General features: G+C 42.7%; 1 non-coding gene across 1 annotated transcript; it reads right to left on the bottom strand.

Annotated features, from left to right (window-relative positions):
• Positions 1 to 2,452: 2,452 nt before the first annotated feature.
• On the bottom strand, positions 2,453 to 2,525 carry Trnaa-cgc. Its single transcript has one exon. It is a non-coding gene; the product is annotated as a tRNA-Ala (tRNA).
• Positions 2,526 to 20,522: the final 17,997 nt, after the last annotated feature.

Here is a 20,522-nt window from a genome sequence, read left to right as displayed (position 1 = left end):
AACATACTGCAGGATTAAAGCACAAAAGTTGAGAGAGCTACGGGAGTTTACTCGACTACAGAAGCAAAGAAGGCGATGAAATTTAGGGCTGAACTATTACGGCCAGAATTTGAGTTCATCACTGCGAGCTTTACGACTGAACCACCAGAGTTCGGAGCAAGAACGGGCGGGATCTTTAACAAAGAAGGAATTTACATATTTGTTTTCTTATTTTAGCCTCAGGTTACTGAAGTGGCATTATTTGCAGTATCGACTTATTACTAAATCATCATCAGATGATATCTTTAGAAAGAAAGAGAACTGAGATAGTAAAATATTAGGAAATTAAATTAGAAATCAGAGTAGCTTGTGTACACAACTATGTTTTCTTGTTGTAATCTTCTGTCCAGAGACTGGAATCATGCAGCTCTCCATGCTACTCTATCCTGTACAAGCGTCTTCGTCTCCCAGTACTTACTGCAACCTACATCCTTCTGAATCTGCTTAGTGTATTCATCTCTTGGTCTCCCTCTACGATTTTCACCCTCCACGCTGCCCTCCAATGCTAAATTTGTGATCCCTTGATGACTCAGAACATGTCCTACCAACCGATCCCTTCTCCTAGTCAAGTTGTGCCACAAATTTCTCTTCTCCCCAATTCTGTTCAATACCTCCTCATTAGTTATGTGATCTACCCATCTAATCTTCAGCATTCTTCTGTAGCACCACATTACGAAAGCTTCTATTCTCTTCTTCTCAGAACTATTTATCGTCCACATTTCACTTCCATAGATGGCTACACTCCATACAAATACTTTCAGAAACGACTTCCTGACATTTAAATCTATACTCGATGTTAACAAATTTCTCTTCTTCAGAAACGCTTTCCTTGTCAATGCCATGTTCCTTTTTTTATCCTGTCTGCTTCGACCATCATCAGTTATATTGCTCCCCAGATTGCAAAACATTTTCTATTTTAAGCGTCTTATTTCCTAATCTAATTCTCTCAGTATCGCCCGATTTAATTCGACTACATTCCATTATCCTCGTTTTGCTTTTGTTGAATATCATCTTATATCCTCCTTTCAAGACACTGTCCATTCCGTTCAGCTGCTCGTCCAGTCCTTTGCTGTCTCTGACAGAATTACAATGTCATCGGTGAACCTCAAAGTTTTTATTTCTTCTCCATGTAGTTTAATTCCTATTCCAAATTTTTCTTTTGTTTCCTTTACTGCTTGCTCAGTATACAGATTGAATATCATCGGGGGATAGGCTACAACCCTGTCTCACTCCCTTCCCAACCACTGCTTCCCTTTCGTGTCCCACAAAACTATACGTACCTGTATATGTTACATAATAACTCGCCAACTGATCAAGCCCAGAGAAGCACGCAGACTGTTAGATTGTCTGATGACGACGTGGTAATAAGTCTAAATCAGTAATGAGACCACATGGTAGACAGTGCCTATCAAAAAAAGTATGCACCTGGAAGGGGAGGAGAGAACGAAATGAAACTTCATGGGTAGAGAGGATACGTGGTTTTATTCCAGCACTTGCAGTATCGAGTCAAACTCACAAATAACTTTACAATATGAGACCACTTACCGGTATGACACCTTGCCCCATCTGTTGAGTCCGTGCCACGTGGAGTTGCTGCACTACACGCGGCAAAAGGAGGTCCGATATTATACTAGGAGGTATCCCATGGTTGTTGTCACCTCGGTGTATTTAGCCGTCTGGACTGCCTTAACACGGCTATTCGTTTTCCATACACAACTCCACGACCACAGCTCAAAAAAGGTTCAAATGGCTCTGAGCACTATGGGACTTAACATCTGAGGTCATCAGTCCCCTAGACTTAGAACTACTTAAACCCAACTAACCTAAGGACACCACACACACACATCCATGCCCGAGGCAGGATTCGAACCTGCGACCGTAGCAGCAGCGCGGTTCCGGACTGAAGCGCCTAGAACCGCTCGGCCACAACGGCCGGCGACCACAGCTGTCTCAGATGTTTCTTCACGCAATTTGTCAAATTGGTAATGAACCTCTCTGAATGTGTTCGACAGTTCAGAAGTAAATACCGTCAGAAAGCATGGAAAACAGTTTCATATAAAAACTTCTGCGTGCAGTGAAGCGTAATAACATAAAATATTGAAAGTACTGTAATGACCGACGTTTTTGCTTCAGCGTTCTCCAGGGCGTGGGTCTAGGAAGACATTAATGAAATTGTCACTGGCCACGGCAGTATACATCTTTATATCACATAAAGACCACATTTGGCTTCTGAAATTACTAGTGTTAGTTAGTATTTTTTTTAACGTCCCGTCGACAACGAGGTTATTAGAGACGGAGCACAAGCTCCGGTTAGGGAAAGATGGGGAAGGAAATCAGCCGTGCCCTTTCAAAGGAACCATACCGGCATTTGCCTCAAACGATTTAGGGAAATCACGGAAAACCTAAATCAGGATGGCTGGAGACGGGATTGAACCGTCGTCCTCCCGAATGCGAGTCCAGTGTGCTAACCACTGCGCCACCTAGCTCGGTCTGAAAATTACTGACAACGTAATAACGAATTTTTTTTTCCTAAAATCATCTTTCACGTGCAGTATTCAGGCAGTTTCGATGTTAACCCGCATGCACAAGAACACACAGACAGCTGACTTAAAAAAGAAAGAAAAAGAACCAGCCTGAAGTTAATCAATTAATTTCGAATTCTGAGTCGTATGGAATCACCCAACATGGAAATTGCTTTCTGCCTGGCAAAAAAGATTCCATAGATACCTGCATCGCTTGTCTACCCCAAAGCATCAACACTGCCGTCTCTACTGGAGTGATGCGTTTCTGCGTAGCCGATGTTACCAGTCGATGACGCCAGCCCGCCATTGAGAGCAAGTACAGATATGACTGCGAACACACGGAACCCGCTGAGCTCGTTAACAGTGCAATAGCTCGTTAGGTCCAGCAGCAGCGGCAGATATCTACACACGGTAATTTGCTATCCACTGACAAGCCAAGCAACGCCAGTGAACTTCGGCTGCCAAGGCAAGCAGACGAAGCTGGAATGTAGCTCTTCGGTTCATGTAATAAGTGCAGACAGAATGTTAACAGAATGCCCAATTCTAGAACAGATTTTTCGCAATTCGTCGGAATCTCCGATATAATGAAAATTCCCGGCGGATTTAATTTGTGTGACGAACAGCAGAAATGCTGTTGCTTAGTTGCTGACTTCTGTAATAGTCGAAGGGTCCAAATCTTTCTCCCTGCTTGGATTCTGTTAAACCCCGTGAGCGCCCTACAAGTATCCGGGAACTACGTTGTTACACTTACGGTTCCATCATCCCGTGCCGTTTGGACAAGATTTTAGTACGGCAGTAATAGCAGTCCATGGTAATAACCGCAAAACGTTCAGTGCATAAGCTGACAATTTTCCTTCAAAGCAACACTTTAAGATCGCCGTATCGTGTACTCTGCGTTTAGACATTGTCGCTCTACTACACTTTTCCCGGAGAAAAAAAAAAAAAAAATGGTTCAAATGGCTCTGAGCACTATGGGACTTAACAGCTGTGGTCATCAGTCCCCTAGAACTTAGAACTACTTAAACCTAACTAACCTAAGGACATCACACAATCCATGCCCAAGGCAGGATTCGAACCTGCGACCGTAGCAGTCGCGCGGTTCCGGACTGAGCGCCTAGAACCGCTAGACCACCGCGGCCGGCTTTCCCGGAGAAGCACTGTTTCAGAAACGAAAGTCAACACACCACAAAATACGTTGTTCCAGGTGTTCAGAACGGCAATACCCGACGTTGATGAAGCCACAAACCTGCAGGATGTTTCAGAAAGATTGATCCGATTTCACAAGACTATATCTTCTACACGAACGAAAATAGAAACTTATAGTCTGTTTTAACTTACGCTTCGAAACGGAGAGTTTTTCCTTGGCGCCGGTTGTAAGTTTCCTGTTCGTGTAGTTGGCGGTAGAGGTCTCTCTCTCGCATTTCTTCAGCTCGCTGTTCATAGCCCAGTGTGCGCCGATTTCACACGGCAGTAACACAGCAACAAAAGGCGTTTTGCGTTCTCCGTTTCAACAGGTGAAATTCAGTTACGGCTGCGCGGCCTGATGTTTTCGTCGAGGACACGGCGCTGAACCTCCTACAAAAAAAAAAAGTTCAAATGTGCGTGAAATCTTATGGGACTTAACTGCTAAGGTCATCAGTCCCTAAGCTTATACACTACTTAACCCAAATTATCCTAAGGACAAACACACACACACACACACCCATGCCCGAGGGAGGACTCGAACCTCCGTCGGGACCAGCCGCACAGTAGCCTCCTACAGCACAAAGTATTCGACAGTGGCAACAGCAGTTTCAAGTCGCTGGTTGTTAATGTTAAAGAAAATCAACAGGTCGCTCCACTGTGTCCACTCAAGACAGACAGACAGACAGACAGAGAGAGAGAGAGAGAGAGAGAGAGAGAGAGATAGTGAGCGGGGGAGGGAGGGAGAGCACGTTCAACAGAGACTACGGAAGCCTACTCGTCGTGCCGATCAAGAAAAAGCCACGGTGACGTTTGCGTTTGAAACAATACGGGATTCAGTTGCTTCAGGCCTTTGACAAACAACGTGTACAGTTTTTTGAATTAACGTTGGCCGTGAAGATAAAACGTCCTTTCACTTTTAGTGTCCAGTGACTAGGCAACGTTCCATTCAGATCGAAAAGTGAACCGCCACGACGTAAGAATATTGGGAAAACAGCAGCCGTGTTCCATAGCCGAACTGTAGAGAGACACTCGAAAATTTTGATAGGTTTGTTCCGTAACCCGAGAACAGATCTATGGCTCGTTCATTTTTTTTCCGAATAGGATAGTACAGGAATCTGGTACCTGCGTGTGCTGGAAATCCAACTTAAACACAACAGCGTTCAATAAGTAATGCAACACATTTTTTTATTAAAGCAGGTTGGTTTTATTCATGATTCCGGTATACTATATTACTCGCCATTCGTTTGGCTGCAGAACCCTATTTTTCAATATAATTTCCGTTCAGTGCGTCACGCCACGTTATTGGGAGAACCTGTATGCCCCCATGGTACCACTCTACTGGTCGACGTCGGAGCCAACGTCTTGCTGCATCAATAACCTCACCATCATCCACGTACTGCTTCCCGCTCAGTGCATCCTTTATTGGGCCAAACACATTTAGGTCGGAAGGTGTGACATCCGGGTTGTAGGATAGAAGAGGAAGAACAGTCCAGTGAACTTTTGTGAGCTGCTCTCGGATACGCGGACTTGGGTGAGGCCCTGCATTGTCACGCATTTTTGTGGCGATGAACACTCGGAAGTCGTTTCTTCAATTTCCTGATGGTGTCACACTACCTTCCCGAGTGGATCACCGTGAGAGAGGACATCAAACAGAATAACCCCTTCAGAATTCCAGAAGACCGTCGCTATGACTCTAGCGGCTGATGGTGCGGCTTTGAACTTTTTCCTAAGAGGAGGTGTGGCGTCACTCTGTGGATTGCCAATTTTTTTCCGGTTCGAAATGCTGATTCTATGTTTCATCGCCTGTGATGATCTTCGAAAAAAAATTGTTACGATCAACCTTGTAGCGCTCAGGCGTTTCCGTGCAGATGGTCGTTCGTTGGTCTTTATGGTTTTCTGTTTGGCGGCGAGGAATCCAGCGGGAACACACCTTTGAATACTGAAGCTGATGGACGAGTGTGTCAGCACTACCACCAGTGAAGTCCGACAGAGCAGCGAGGTGTTTGATTGTGATCCGTTGATCACCTAGAATGAGAATGTCCGCACATTCCAACGTTGCAAGAGTCACAGCCGGATGGCACGCGGGAGATCGCACAAGTTTGTGAGACCTTGTTCTTCGATGACAGATGCCTCGCCCAACGACTCACCATGCTTTCGTTCACTGCCAGGTCTCCGTAGACATCTTGCAAGCGCCTATGAGTATATGCGATCCTCTGGTTTTCCGTCAAAAGACTCTAAATGACAGGTCTCTGCTTGGGACGTACCTCCGTTACACACGCCATTTTGGAGGCTACGTATGCCGCCGCCAGGTAATGGAACTTCATAATACTACAAGAAATGGTTCAAATGGCTCTGAGCACTATGGGACTCAACTGCTGTGGTCATAAGTCCCCTAGAACTTAGAACTACTTAAACCTAACTAACCTAAGGACAGCACACAACACCCAGCCATCACGAGGCAGAGAAAATCCCTGACCCCGCCGGGAATCGAACCTGGGAACCCGGGCGTGGGAAGCGAGAACGCTACTGCACGACCACGAGATGCGGGCTACTACAAGAGCTGAAGCGGGAATATTGCACGATGTCCCACAACAAATTCTGCATTTTTCAACAGAAACTTGCCAAAAAAAGTGTTGCACTACCTACTGAAAGGGCCTCGTAAATATTTTTTGTGAAAGACTTCGTATTTACGCGTCCCCTTCCATCAACTTTGCGTGAGCTGAGAGGCCGTATAGCAACACCAGCTAATGCAGTACGTCCGAACACGCTCGCAGAAACCTGGGATGCGTTTTTGACTATCGTGTGGATGTCTGTATTCAGTCCAGTTGAGGACACAGTCAACATTAGTGAAACGTAAAGGAAAACTTTGATCTTATACGTAATTGTAACAACTGCCCTGAGTTTCTATATGAATGCATATAAAAGCTGTCCCCTTGTGAAATCGGACGGTTCTTTCGAAAATAACATCTTTGTAGTCATACGTGTAAGTCTTCTAATATCCGATGAATCTTGTACTGTCAATGAACGTACAGTAATTTAGAGGAAAAAGTTTATTAATTACTCGACCTCCACTTTCATATAATTTAGTAATAATATACCTCGTAGCCGTGAAAATGTAAATTTTGACTAGGATATCTGCTTGCTTTCATCCGTAAAATTACAAAATACAGATACATAGGACGTAAACTGGATTACAAAAATATGCAACAATAGAATTTTCGCTAAATATGTTTGAATATATCATAAATTTTGTTAAGCTAATTCTTTAACCTGTATTCTAATTTAATTAGACAATCAATCATAGTGATATACTTCGAGCATGGTAATGAATGAAATGCATCAGTATGTGCAGCAGCAGTTGCGAAAAATTTGCCATTAAAGTGTACCAGCTAAACGTAGAGGAAGCACAGATCACAATTAATCTTGACTCTGGTGCGGAGTGTGCCCTCATTTGAAATCTCCTGGCAGTTTACAATTGTGTACAGGATCAGGACTCTTTGAAATTTCCCGCCTGCTGGGTTCTTTCACTTCGACTACTATTTGCTAACAATGAAACTTCAGTATATCTTAAAAAGAACTGTCAAACCAAATACTGCAAAATTAAATATTAAAGTTAATATAATACTGTATTGTGGGGTGTACTCATCCGTTCCTTTTTGTCGATCCGCTGCTGCAACAGTCAATGAGTTACTCTATGTCCACTGTAACTTGGTGTTTTATACCAAGAATGACTAAATCGAACATTATGTTTCAGAACTTCTTTTTATTATATCACGTAAGCAATTACATGCTTCTTGCACAAAATCTCATAAGACACTTGCCGTACACCGTACTCTATCGAATGATCATAAAGTGCTGACCTCCTGTGCCAACATGGCTGCCCCTTTTTTATACAATTCCGAACAATCCTCGACATTCTTATAAAGGATTTTTTAAATAAAATTACAATTAAAACTTTTACCTCAAAATTAATGACTCATTTCAACAGTTGCACTAGCTCTTCTAGAGCAAATACATAGATGAATTTTCAAACGTATAACATTTTAAAAGTTTACAAATGCTCAAAATATGAAGTATTAACAATATTTTTACTATTTTTATTAAATACAAAAGATACATGGTTCGGAAAATGTTCCTACCAATGTATATGTTTCGAAGTCTACCACTGAATGTGGTAAATTGGTCTTTTATTTATTATTGACAAAAACCTAAGGAACTGCCGATGTTTACACGCCACGTATAACATTTTCGCTAATGACATTTTAATTTTCTAGTCAATTTTTATTCTCTCAGTTGGTTTTTCCTTTAAATACCACAGACTTTAAATTAAATACTGTTTTAACACAAATCCATCTCAGTTTCAAAGAAATGATTTTGACCATTGTACTCGATCATTTGTTCCAGATTTCACCTAATTACGTTAACCCTAAATATTCCTACCAATTATAGCACCTACATACTTCAATACAATTATAATTTAGTAACTAGTTTCATTGTAACAATTTCATAAGTCTAGTTTTACCTATACCAGTACCTTTTGTTTACATCAGCGATTTCTGTTTATTTCAAATTGGATCGAAAAATACGTTTTTTAAATGGGTTTCAGTGGACTGTTACGTCTCAACTCGTAGCCTTGGAGCTTTGTCTCTGACGGGCAAGTGGTCTATCAACTGACCTGCCAAGCAGGGCTCACGTCCCGCTCTCACGCTTAATTTCGGACAGTGCCTCATATCAATCGGTGGAGCACTTGGTCGCGAAAGGCAAAGGTCTCAGGTGCCAGCCCTGGACCAGTTCAGGTCCAGGTTGGAGTCCCAGTTTGGCACACGGTTTTAATCTGCTAGGAAGCTTAAAATCAGCGCACACCCCGTTGTATAACGTAAACTCATTCTAGCATAAAAAAATTTCCTTTTCACATTGATGTGGCTCTCAGGCCGTCATTCAACGACTTTTATATTTCTATTACTCTTCCTGGATACAACTGAAGAGCAAAGGCTGCTGCATTACATTTAAAAGAATTATAAGGAAAAAGAAATTGAATTAAAAGCTTTCCCATGGTATGAAATGGTCCACATTAGAGGGCCACTCCGATGGGTTCTGCTTGAACTGCACATATGGCTTCGGGACATAGGTGGTTGCATCATCGTATCTATTGGTGTAATTAAAATAATTCGAATGACGTCACCGAAAGAGGTGCAATGTGTAGGACTCTTGACCCTCTTCCGTGAGGCGTGGGGTCCAACGCCAGGTTCGACCTCAAGATTTAGGTTTGCCGTAGTTTCTCTAAACCTCATAAGGCATATAGCGAGATCTACATCTGCACCTATGCTCTTAAAGAGACTTGAAGTGTGTGGTGGAGGGTGTATCACTAAAATTTTCCCTTTCTTGTTCTGTTCTCGAGTGGTGAGTGGGAACAGCTCTCATTTCTCAGATTTTTTTCGTCGTGATCGTTTCGCGAGATGCGTGGGGAAGCAACACGTTGTCTGACACTCCTTAGAACGTTCGCCTTGGCATTTCAACAGCGAACCTATCCGTGATGCACAACGTCTCTCTTGAAGCGTGTTCAAAAATAGTTCAAATGGCTCTGAGCACTATGGGACTCAACCGCTGAGGTCATTAGTCCCCTAGAACTTAGAACTAGTGAAACCTAACTAACCTAAGGACATCACAAACATCCATGCCCGAGGCAGGATTCGAACCTGCGACCGTAGCGGTCTTGCGGTTCCAGACTGCAGCGCCTTTAACCGCACGGCCACTTCGGCCGGCTTTGAAGCGTGTGCCATTGCAGTTTGGTAAACATTTCCATGACGCTTTCAAGCATATTAAATGATCACGTGACGATACGTGCTGCTTTTTTGTGGATCCTCTCTGTCTCCACTATTTGGCCCAACTAACAATAGCCCAAACTGTCGATCAACTTTCATGGGCGAATTATATTCCCTTAGAATTCGTCCATGAACTCCAGTCTGCACCTTTCACTGTAAATTCCTCCAGACTCATACTTCTAGATGTTTCACGATTGCGTTCGTTTCCAGTCATTGGTCGCCAATCCTGTAATTAACCAAGAACGGCTACTTTCGCGGAGTAATGCACAATACGATACTTCCTTTGTGTTGAGAGGTAAACTGCCAGTTTCTACATCAACAAAATGATTTGTAAAGTCTTTACTTCGGCTAGAAAACACCACGAATGTAGCCTGATGCGTCGGAGAAGACTTTGTTTGTGCCGTCACAGAACACAGAAACCCAGAGAGATGTGTCTGTAAATTCGATATTTGTAATGCTGTTAAATTTGTATAAATTTAGAACAATGTTCTCGAGGACATTAGCAGTTGCAAACCACTTGGTCACCAACGTGCAGATTACTTTTGAATTGCGCAAGGATCACGATGAAACCTACAATCTGATACGCACGAACCGCTTTCATTTCTCGTGTTTCGTTTACTAAAAAAATATACTTCAAAAGAACTGGAACTTAATACCAGTTTGGGAAAATGTGAAACAACTGCATCTGAAGGGACAGAGATTAACGTTCAGCTTCTCTACTATTGTGTCTGAGAATGTGCTTTCTTACACTGACGTATACTTCTGTGTCATTATAAATTTCCTGTATAAATTCAACATGGGGGGAAACCGACACAATTTGCAGACATAAACACTTATAGTAATAATAGAACATATGAAATCAAAAGCTTGTTATATAACTTCTAATTTGCAACATCGCGATCTGTTTATGAGCCATAACTATGTTACAGCAATTTAACAGCATGATACCCTGATCATTACTGGCTTAGACATAGGATCTTATTGCAGATTGTATGCGTCGGACAAAGAGTGTACTATACATTGACCATTTAGCAGTTATACTGATACAAATTATTAAATTCACTGATCAAGTCCTTTTACGATTCAAATGGAAGATCAAAATTGGCTGGATATCACGGTGAGCTCCTGGATATTGTAAGCAGGCGCCGAACTTCTTGTTTCATGCGCGCACACACACACACACACACACACACACACACACACACACACACACACACATTCTTTTCGGCATCTAAGGCAACGCCATTTGCGTCTGCGTTGTATGCTAGCTAATTTCTGGTTATTGCTCAGTCTCACTGCTCGGATCTCTTGTCGAGCCGTTGAAGCTTCTGTGATAAAATATGTTTCCTGTATTTTTTGCTCCTTTGCCTCAGATAGTATCTCCACTGATAAATTTGTTTTTGGACGGGATCTGCCTGGAGCAAACACAAATTTCTTCTGTTACCCAGACATGTTTCGCTGAAGTTACAGCACCATCAGTGTCTTGTGTATAAAATACTGATGATGCTGTAACTTCAGTGAAACACATCTGGATAAAGGAAGAAAATTGTGTTTGCTCAAGGCAGATCCCATCATATATATATATTGTAAGTAGGCTGTTTAGGTTTTATGTTACATATATATATTGTAAGTAGGCTGTTTAGGTTTTATGTTGGTAACGCCACGTAGCGCTCTGTATGAAAATCACTGACTGTGCTGTGTGCAGTCTGTGGCTGGTTTGCCTTGTTGGAATATTTGCTATTGTAGTGTTGGGGAGTTGGATGTGAACAGCGCGTAGCGTTGCGCAGTTCGAGGTGAGCCGCCAGCAGTGGTGGATGTGGGAAGAGAGATGGCAGAATTTTGAGAGCAGACGATCCGGACGTGTGTTCATCAGAGAGAGTAAATTTGTAATACTGGATATCATGAACTGATTGCGGTCTAAGGCGCTGCGGTCATGGACTGTGCTGCTTGTCCCGGTGGCTGTTCGAGTCCTCCCTCGTGCATGGGTGTGTGTGTTTGTCCTTAGGATAATTTAGGTTAAGTAGTGTGTAAGCTTAGGGACTGATGACCTTAGCAGTTAAGTCCCATAAGCTTTCACACACATTTGAACTTTTTTTGAACATTATTAAGGTAAATACATTGTTTGTTCTCTATGAAAATGTTTCATTTGCTAACTATGCCTGTCAGTAGTTAGTGCCTTCAGTAGTTAGTCTTTTATTTAGCTGACAGTATTGGCGCTCGCTGTATTGCAGTAGACCGAATAACGAAGACTTTTGTGAGGTAAGTGATTCATGAAAGGTATAGGTTATTCTTTTGTAGGGATTATTGAAAGTCAGATTACGTTGCGCTAAAAATATTGTGTGTCAGTTTAGTGTTGACCAGAATAAGTAAAGAGAGAAATGTGTGAGTACGTTCAGTTCTGCTCAGCTGTTTGATATGTGTGTGTGTATGTGTGTGTGTGTGTGTGTGTGTGTGTGTGTGTGTGTGTGTAAACGATAAGGAGTATACAGGTTGTGAACAAACCGAGCTATTTACTGCTTCGACTGTAGACATTACGTACACAATGTAGTGCTGTAGTAGAGGTGTGTGTCTTGTTTATGATTTGCGACTCGTGTAAACACAGGTACTACTCTCCCCACGCGCACCTCAGCATCTCATTTGTTGGTGCTTTAGCGTACAGTACAGTGCATACCACTGTAGTCGTGCATTAGGGTGACTTAGTAACTGCATGGCGGTAGTACACGTGAGTACAATTTTTACTTTGTGAACGTGTATGATGTACACGCATGACTGTGGGGTAGAAATACTGCTGATCTACGCAGAAAGTACGTTGACAGGAGACAGGAAATAATTTAGTAACTTGCATTTTTATGTTCAGTGCTGTTAGAGAACATTATGATCATTATTTTATTATGTCTATCTTCTACCCTACTGTACATACCTGTACTTTAATTTGCTGTAGGCGAGCGAAATTCTATTCAGGCACAACTACCGTGCAGCTGACGATTCCCTGAAAAGTCATCGCCTTCACGCTGGATGTTCGGTCGTCTCATTTCTGGTCTACGTGAAACGGGAAGTTTAAATACAAGACCTCGGAATCGTCACAGAACACGAACAGAAGAAGCTACTGAGATCGCTGTGCTCGCCGCCGTAGCCGTGAATTTTCAGGTCAGCACACGACGAATTGGTGACTCGAAAACAAGTAAACATCGCATTCTGCAACGTCACAGTTTGCATCCTTACCGTGCTCATTTACACCAAGTACTTCATAGAAATGACTTCCACAATAGGGTTCATTTTGTCAGTGGGCTCCGCAACAACTTCTGACTAATCCTAATTGCTTCTCAGATGTTCTTTCTACCGACGAGGCGTCATTTTCCAACAAAGGAATCATCAGTATGAGACATGTGCATTATTGGTCCATCAGCAAGCCACGATAGCTCCGACGGGTAGTGCATCAACGTCCATGGAACGTTGATATTTGGAGGGAATTACTGGAGATACCATATTGGACCTTATTTTGTACACGGCATCCAAAATGGCAGACAGTATGCCTGATTTTTAAGACACACTGTTCCTATTCTTTTGGACGCCATACCTCTGAATCAGAGGATGGTCAAGAGGATTGTTTGCAATTGGTTTGAAGAACAGTCTGGACAATTGGAGCGATTGATTTGGCCACCATGATCGCTGGACATGAAACCCATCGAACGTTATGGGACATAATCGAGGCGTCAGTTCGTGCATAAAATCCTGCATCGGCAGCACTTCCGCAATTATGGGCGGCTATAGGGGCAGCATGGCTCAATATTTCTGCAGGAGACTTTCAACGACTTGTTAAGTCCATGTCACCTCGTGTTGCAGCATTATCCCGGTCTGACACGTGTAAGGTGTCAGGCAAATCCAACACCTTCCATGGAAACCCTGACATGATAAGCAAATCCAGTAGTATGTCACATAGCTCCGAATAAATCGTGACATTAAATTAACCAAAGTAATACGAGTAACGAGTGATCAAATGGAATGCCACAGACTAACACAAGAATGCCTAAATGCATGTCATACCTTCCCACCGTGAGACAGACGCAGTTCCGAGGGGAGAAACGAGAACAGAAGCCGAGAGCAGAACCGTGTTAAGCTGGAAGGCCCTATGATAAGGGACGGAGACCCACGTCGCCAGCTAACCGCTACGACCACACCACCCGCAAGTTTTTAGCGTGAGACTGTTTCGCGTCTCTGTTACGTTAGGACCACCCCCCAGCCCATGTTACAAGATAGAGCCCTCTAGAAGAACAGTATAGATCTTACGATAACGCTAAAAGGACCACACCAGCTGCAAGTTTTAGCGTGAGACTTTTTCACGTCTCTGTTACGTTGCAAACGTTAAAAACATTGTCCCACCACGAAAAGTACAACATTTATCATTGGATAGACAGAATATTTGTAGGCGGAGCTTAAGGTTAACATTGAGACCCTGATTGGTCAGATGAAAACACAGCCAGATAGGTTTTTTAAAACCAACTTCGGTAAATTGTAGTAATGAGAAGTTAGGAGAGAGTTGCTTCCGAGAGGGCGAGCTGGACGGAGCTGCGCCGGCCGCCGCCCCCTGACGAACACCGACAAGGTAATGAACGCTCGCGATGCCGCATTTTTGAGCGCATAAGGCTTCACTCAGAACTGCAGAAGTCTCATCTGTTACATCCCCTTTACGTAATTCTAGTGTCGATCGTCAATTAAAGCTCATGGTGTTCACATTTGCCACTTGAAGTAAAAATCTGAAAGATGATGATTTTTCTGTTATATAGATATTGAGAAGCCACATCAGCCACTGTAATTTACGACAAGTTAGATAAGTAATTAAAGATAATTGAGGGTCACTGTAAACCATTTTGATAGTTTTCTCTCTTGTGAAACTTAATTTAAACCTAGATTATAGATGTGATATGGCATAGGTCATCCTTCGATCCATTGTAGAACTTGGAAACCCATTCAGGGAATATTCGTTCACATTTTTGTTGAACGCAGTTGGTTTTTACCATCCTGTATTAAAACATTTCCTTTCATCAATAGTGCAATTTATAAACAATGTTTTGTGAGTAGAATAAAATGTCCAATTGTAAACTTAACTGCTTTTTCGACGTTATTTTACCAACTAACTAAAAATAGGAAAGCCTTGAACCTCTTCCACTAAATTTAGTTAGTATTAAGATTCCTTTACAGGGAGTGCAGTGGAGTTGACGCTGAAATCATTAAGCATTTGGTTATATCATCACTAGTCTCACTGAACTCTTCTGAATTCTACATGTCATGTGTGGTCTGACGTCTCCTTACCAGCAACAGGTCCCAGGTTCAAAGTAGTCAATTCCCTAAAAAAAAAACACTCTCAGAACGTCGTTCGCTAAAGTGGTAGGGAGACACGATATAGAACAAACAGACACCACGCAGAATGTTTAGACACGATATTATGAGATAGCCCATGAGTTTTGACACCTCCGCAGAAGGCAAAAAGAAGAAAAAAAAAAAAAGAAAGGAAAGAAAGCAGTTGACCTCGTGATTGTGAATATCGCCATGAAACAGATGTCGTTGTGGAGAGAATCGCTAGGCTTTCAACCCTTACTAGAGTTAATTGTAAGATTTTCCTGACGTATGGAGCGCTGAAGAAGCCCCCAGGAGTGCAGCCGAATATATTCGTCGCAGAGGACTAATATTTCGTCCAGCGAACGCCCCAAATATTTCCAGCAAATGCAAAATAGACATCTGATGACAGAAACAATGACCTCCGTTGACGATTCTACTCAGCTGCACCTCCTTGAGATTTTCAAATTGTGTTTCTATGATTTTGATTATCGTTTTTGTTGACCTAGGTAGTCGGACTTCGTACTGTCGAGTGGTTTTAGCGGAGCGTGCTCTTGCATACCGGGCGACACGACTTCATTCTTAAGGGTTAAGGTTTGCCTACGTACTTTGTCGAAGTCTGTTGTCATTGCCGAAGTGGAGTGCGGCGGCGTTGCCTTGGAAGCTTTTTAGCGGGAGTCAGCTCCGAAAACACTCGTCGCCTTTGAAAACAAGCCGTGAGCAGCAACGAACGACTTCCATAATCGTCTGCAAATCAGCTGCGCCTTTTACAGTACGTTTTGTTCACATGCGTTCTATGTAACAAGCTTGGAATCTAATTTGCAGACGGATGACCTAGTAGTTTGGTCCCTTCCGCCCCCGCCGGGCGGTGTGGCCGTGCGGCTAAAGGCGCTTCAGTCTGGAACCGCGTGACCGCTACGGTCGCAGGTTCGAATCCTGCCTCGGGCATGGATGTGTGTGATGTCCTTAGGTTAGTTAGGTTTAAGTAGTTCTAAGTTCTAGGGTACTGATGACCACAGATGCTAAGTCCCATAGTGCTCAGAGCCATTTTGAACCTTCTGCCCCTCTTTTAAACCAACCAATCTAATTTGCAACGTTCAGCTGCAAGAACGGATAGTTCCTTTCAGCCAAATAATCCCCTTAGAATATTTTAGATTATACTACCTACTTGCGCTCTAGCTAACATTCTTGAAAATTCTGTATATTTTGTAGATCAGAACAACTTAATTACCATCGCAGTTCTTCGACTAAGATCGAATGTAGCGAGATAAACTTCCTTACTATAAATTCATCAACTGCAAAAATTTAAGGTTGCTGTATTCAAATCAAGTCTTGTTCGCCATTTATTGATTAATCTGGGCCCCATTTGTCTTCAGGATGTAACCAAAAATTGTCGCTACCTCTCAGAAGCAATTAGCGACCAGTTTTATGAATTTACAAAAAAATTTAAAACCATGCTTATGAATATTTGAAACTTCTGTGGAACAGCGACCAGTACAGTACTGAAAGGTGCATATTTGTGTCTACAGTCGCAGTTTATTTATTTTTCCTACTGGCTACCGGTTTCGGTACACACCACCATCCTCAGGTCGTCCAGTTATCAAAAAATTTGATTACATAGTCAGAACAGCAGTGCAAGAGCAATTTATGAAAATGTTATTCTACATGACAAAGTTTTGAACGTGGCTGCTTGGTTCAGTGACCGTTTATAAATTAAAATCGAAACCAACGAGCCCTCGGTCACAATTTTTTAGTCTTATTAACCAGGTTTCAACACTTCTAAGAGTGCCTTCATCAGAATTTAGACATTTAAAGCGGTCTATAACATAATTACAAATTAGTGGGAAGAAAAAAATTTTTATATAAAAAAGTGTAAGTACTAACCAACGATACAAGACAGAGACAGTACTTACATGTCACGTATAAAATAAGTAACAGGCCAGAAGGGCTTTAATCACAGAATATTTAAAAGGAATGTGTGAAGGAAGACCCTCTAAGGGCAGCCCATACCTGTACAGCCACGGGTTCCAACGGACTGAGGCGCCCGCGTTAACAAGCGCGGCAGGTGTACATGACATGGCAGCGAGAGCGCCATCTAGTAGCCGCTACTTAACATTCAAATGTAGACAGGCGAACAATATTCATTATAATTTTCGCCTGTCAAAAGTGCGATGCAATCTTCCTTTGGACGTGCATGCAATGTATGAAATGTATTTGCAGTCGTGAATACGAATAACCATCAGTTGTATAAGGGAATGACGACAATGAAAATTTGTACTGGACTGGGACTCCAACCCAGACTTCCCGCTTTACTCGAATGGTCGTCTTAACGGCTTTGACTATTTGTGCTCGACTTATAGCCAGATCCAAATTTCCATATTATGTCGTCGTTCCTGTGGAGAGGACATTTGGATTGTAAGCCACTGGCCGCCATCGGCGGACAAAGACGATATTACAATACCTGTGTTGGTCATAAGGTTCACGCATTGTGAACAACTGCAGGTTGTGACGCGGAAATGATTACATGTGGATGTTTGGGTCTGGACGTCAGTCGTGCGTGGATAGCCACAGTGGTAAAGGCGGCTGCTCGCGAAAGGTGGGAAATTTGGGTTCGAATCGGTCTAACACAAATTTTTACTGTCGTCATTCTCTTATACAGCTGATGGTTGTTCGTGTATGCAAGTGCAACCGCATTTCATATTTGGAAATATATAAGTAGTGCCTTACCCGTGGCATGCAGTCGTCACCCTTGCTTCCCAAAGCTGGCGTGTCAGTTACTGGAAGAAAAGGTCGATGTTGAGTTTTAAATGGATGTAAATTGCGTAAAACAAACATGCATTACTGGCCCACTGAGGATGCTTCGGAAATAAAAAGAAGTGAAACGTATATGGCATAAAACAAACGGCTTTTCCTTTAGTTCCAAAGACGAACCACAACTCCAAAAATATAGAGGCAACCAAGGAATAACGGAAAACGTTAAAAATGACAATTGTTTGAATTATTCGGTACAACGTTTTGCATTCTGTTTGTGAAATGTGATTATAACCACTTGTTTGTAAAGCCCTCAGTTCCGTAAAGCTTAAGTTTTTTGTAAGAGAGTAACGAGATCTATGCAATCAAACGACTTGAGAAGATCACAAGAAATACCAACTGGCAACATTTTGTTATTTAATTTTTCTTTTTAAAACCGGGTATATCCTAGCGTTCCCATGGGTCGCCTGTTTCTTACGCACTGTTTCGATAACTGACGTAGGAGACTTCATTAGATGCTAGGAGTTATGGTCGTAATTATAAAACTGTAACACAATTTAGATGGTGTCCATGCAACGAACAGGAATGATTGTAAAAATCAGCAACGGTCAGCACCTGAGACGGACATTGTGTTGAAATATTGCGCAAAAAAGTTAAAATGGTCTACCGCTAACATGCTGTCTGCCTATCCTTTCGTTATTCACACAACTGATGCAAAAACAGAGGGCACATAACACCGTCGCAGGTCAAGTAAAAAATATCTGAAATGAAACGTGTACTGTGTGAACCCTTCAGGTGGAATAGTAATACAAAAATGCGAGAATAATATGAAAACTTAATAATAGTGTCAACTGGTATTTACTCGAAGATAGAATGCTGATAGCTGCAGACATATTGACCTGAACGTTTCCGAAAGAACGATTAGGTACACGTAGAAAAGGATAATCTATTTCAGCTGTAATTTAGTCTAATTGTACAGTTACTACGGGCACATTTATAAGAAGGCATGAAAATTATAAAGAGAGCGTCAGTAATTATGAGGAATCGAATAGGTATATAGGCATCTGAAATGGGCAGGTGAGGTGATTTTTTCCACCGTGTACAAACTCCAGGAATAGATAGACGAAAGGATACGGAACAAATACATGGTTTCCTCTAAAGGGTGCTACTATTCCTCATACATCATGCCCTATCATCCTCTTTTGCCATAGTAATTGATAATATTGTATCCGATTCACTTCTTTTGCTGATTCACCTTGTAGTAGATGTGACACAGCGTTGTACACAATGGTTCCGTATTCGAATCTTGAGCTTGCCGACATAGGGTTTATTTGCGGAAAGGCAAATGGCAACAGGGGGCGGCAGCAAGTTTGTATCAGGAGACCCATCCCCACCGACAGCAACCGCAGGATTCAATGTGTGCAACAGTGTGTCGCCGTTTGTCTGAGACAGGTCCTTACAGGAAGCAGGAAATCATGAAGGACGTACCCGAAATGTTCGGACACCAGACTTGCAGAAAAGTAGGAATGATTAACACAGTGGAACGCGACTGCCATGTCAGTACCAGACAGTTGGCCCGCCTGTACGGGGTTAGCCAAACGATTGTGTGGAACATTCTTCGTGACAATTGTTACTATCCTGAACACTTACAGCGGATGTAGGCTTATTAGCGACAGACTTTCCACCTCGGGAGCAGTTCTGTCACAGGTTTCTTCGCCATGCAACCACGATTCCGGGATTTGTGTTATCCATCCTTTTCACAGATGAGGACACTTTTACGCGGAGTGGTACCTGCAACTTTCATAACAGGCATCTGTGGAATAGTGTGCAGAAATCCCTTGGTATGGTGACAGCGAATCATCAGCATCGGTGCAGCCGGAATGTGTTGGCCGGGATAATTGGCAACCGTATTTTGGGACCATTGTACCTTCCACGTCACCTAACAGGCCGAACTATCGGCCTTTCTTGCAGGGTTTTTGCCTCCCCTGCCGGAAGAAGTGCCACTGATGATTCGAAGGGTTATGTGGCTGTTGCATGATGGTGTTCCAGCCTTCTTCGCCGTTAACATTCGGACGCATCTCAGTCGTGTCTTCCCAGGTCGATGGATCGGTCGAGAGGGTCCAGTTGCATGGCCTGCTCGTTCACCGCATCTCAACCCTTGCGATTTCTGGTTATGGGGCCATCTCAGAAGTATCGTGTATGCAGAGCCCATTCCAGATGTGGAGACACTGGAGCAGCATATTCATGCTGTCTTTGACACTGTTCGGATGCAGGCTGGCCGATGTGAACGTGTGAGACTGAACATGCTACGGTGCGTACACGCATACGTTAAGGCACATGGAAAGCATTTTCAGTACATGCTGTAGCTGTTTCTGCATGGTACAACTCGTGTAAGACCACAGTCTCTGTAACAATGTATGACTGAATAAATAGTGTCTGGCATGGAAACAATGCATTTTCAGACGTAAGTTCATTAGACCTTTTTTGCTCCGTATCCTCTCATCGATTAATCCCTAGAATTTGTACACGGTGGAAAAAAATCACTCTGTAGATTAAATTAATTATGCAGGTAATGTTAATAGAGCAAGTATCTTCACGTATCAGTCTCCAATCTTGTGAAATTATGTCTGAGAAATATGTAAATTGCTTCATGCTTTTAGCTAATATTGATTGGTGTAACGTCCCGTCGAAGTCGTTAGAAACGAAGTACTAGCTGAAGTGAAGTAGGGTTAAATAAGGAAGCAGCTTAAGTCTTCGTCATGAAGGGGTAAACGTGATTTGGAACCAGTGTACGATACTGTTTGGCCGTCATGATACCTTGTACAAGATCCGCTGGATTCATGGATGCCAACGTGAATGTTCCCCAGAG

Source organism: Schistocerca americana, chromosome 1, assembly GCF_021461395.2.
Source record: "Schistocerca americana isolate TAMUIC-IGC-003095 chromosome 1, iqSchAmer2.1, whole genome shotgun sequence".
Taxonomy (NCBI): Eukaryota; Metazoa; Arthropoda; class Insecta; order Orthoptera; family Acrididae; genus Schistocerca; species Schistocerca americana.
This window is presented reverse-complemented; position numbering and strand designations above follow the sequence as displayed.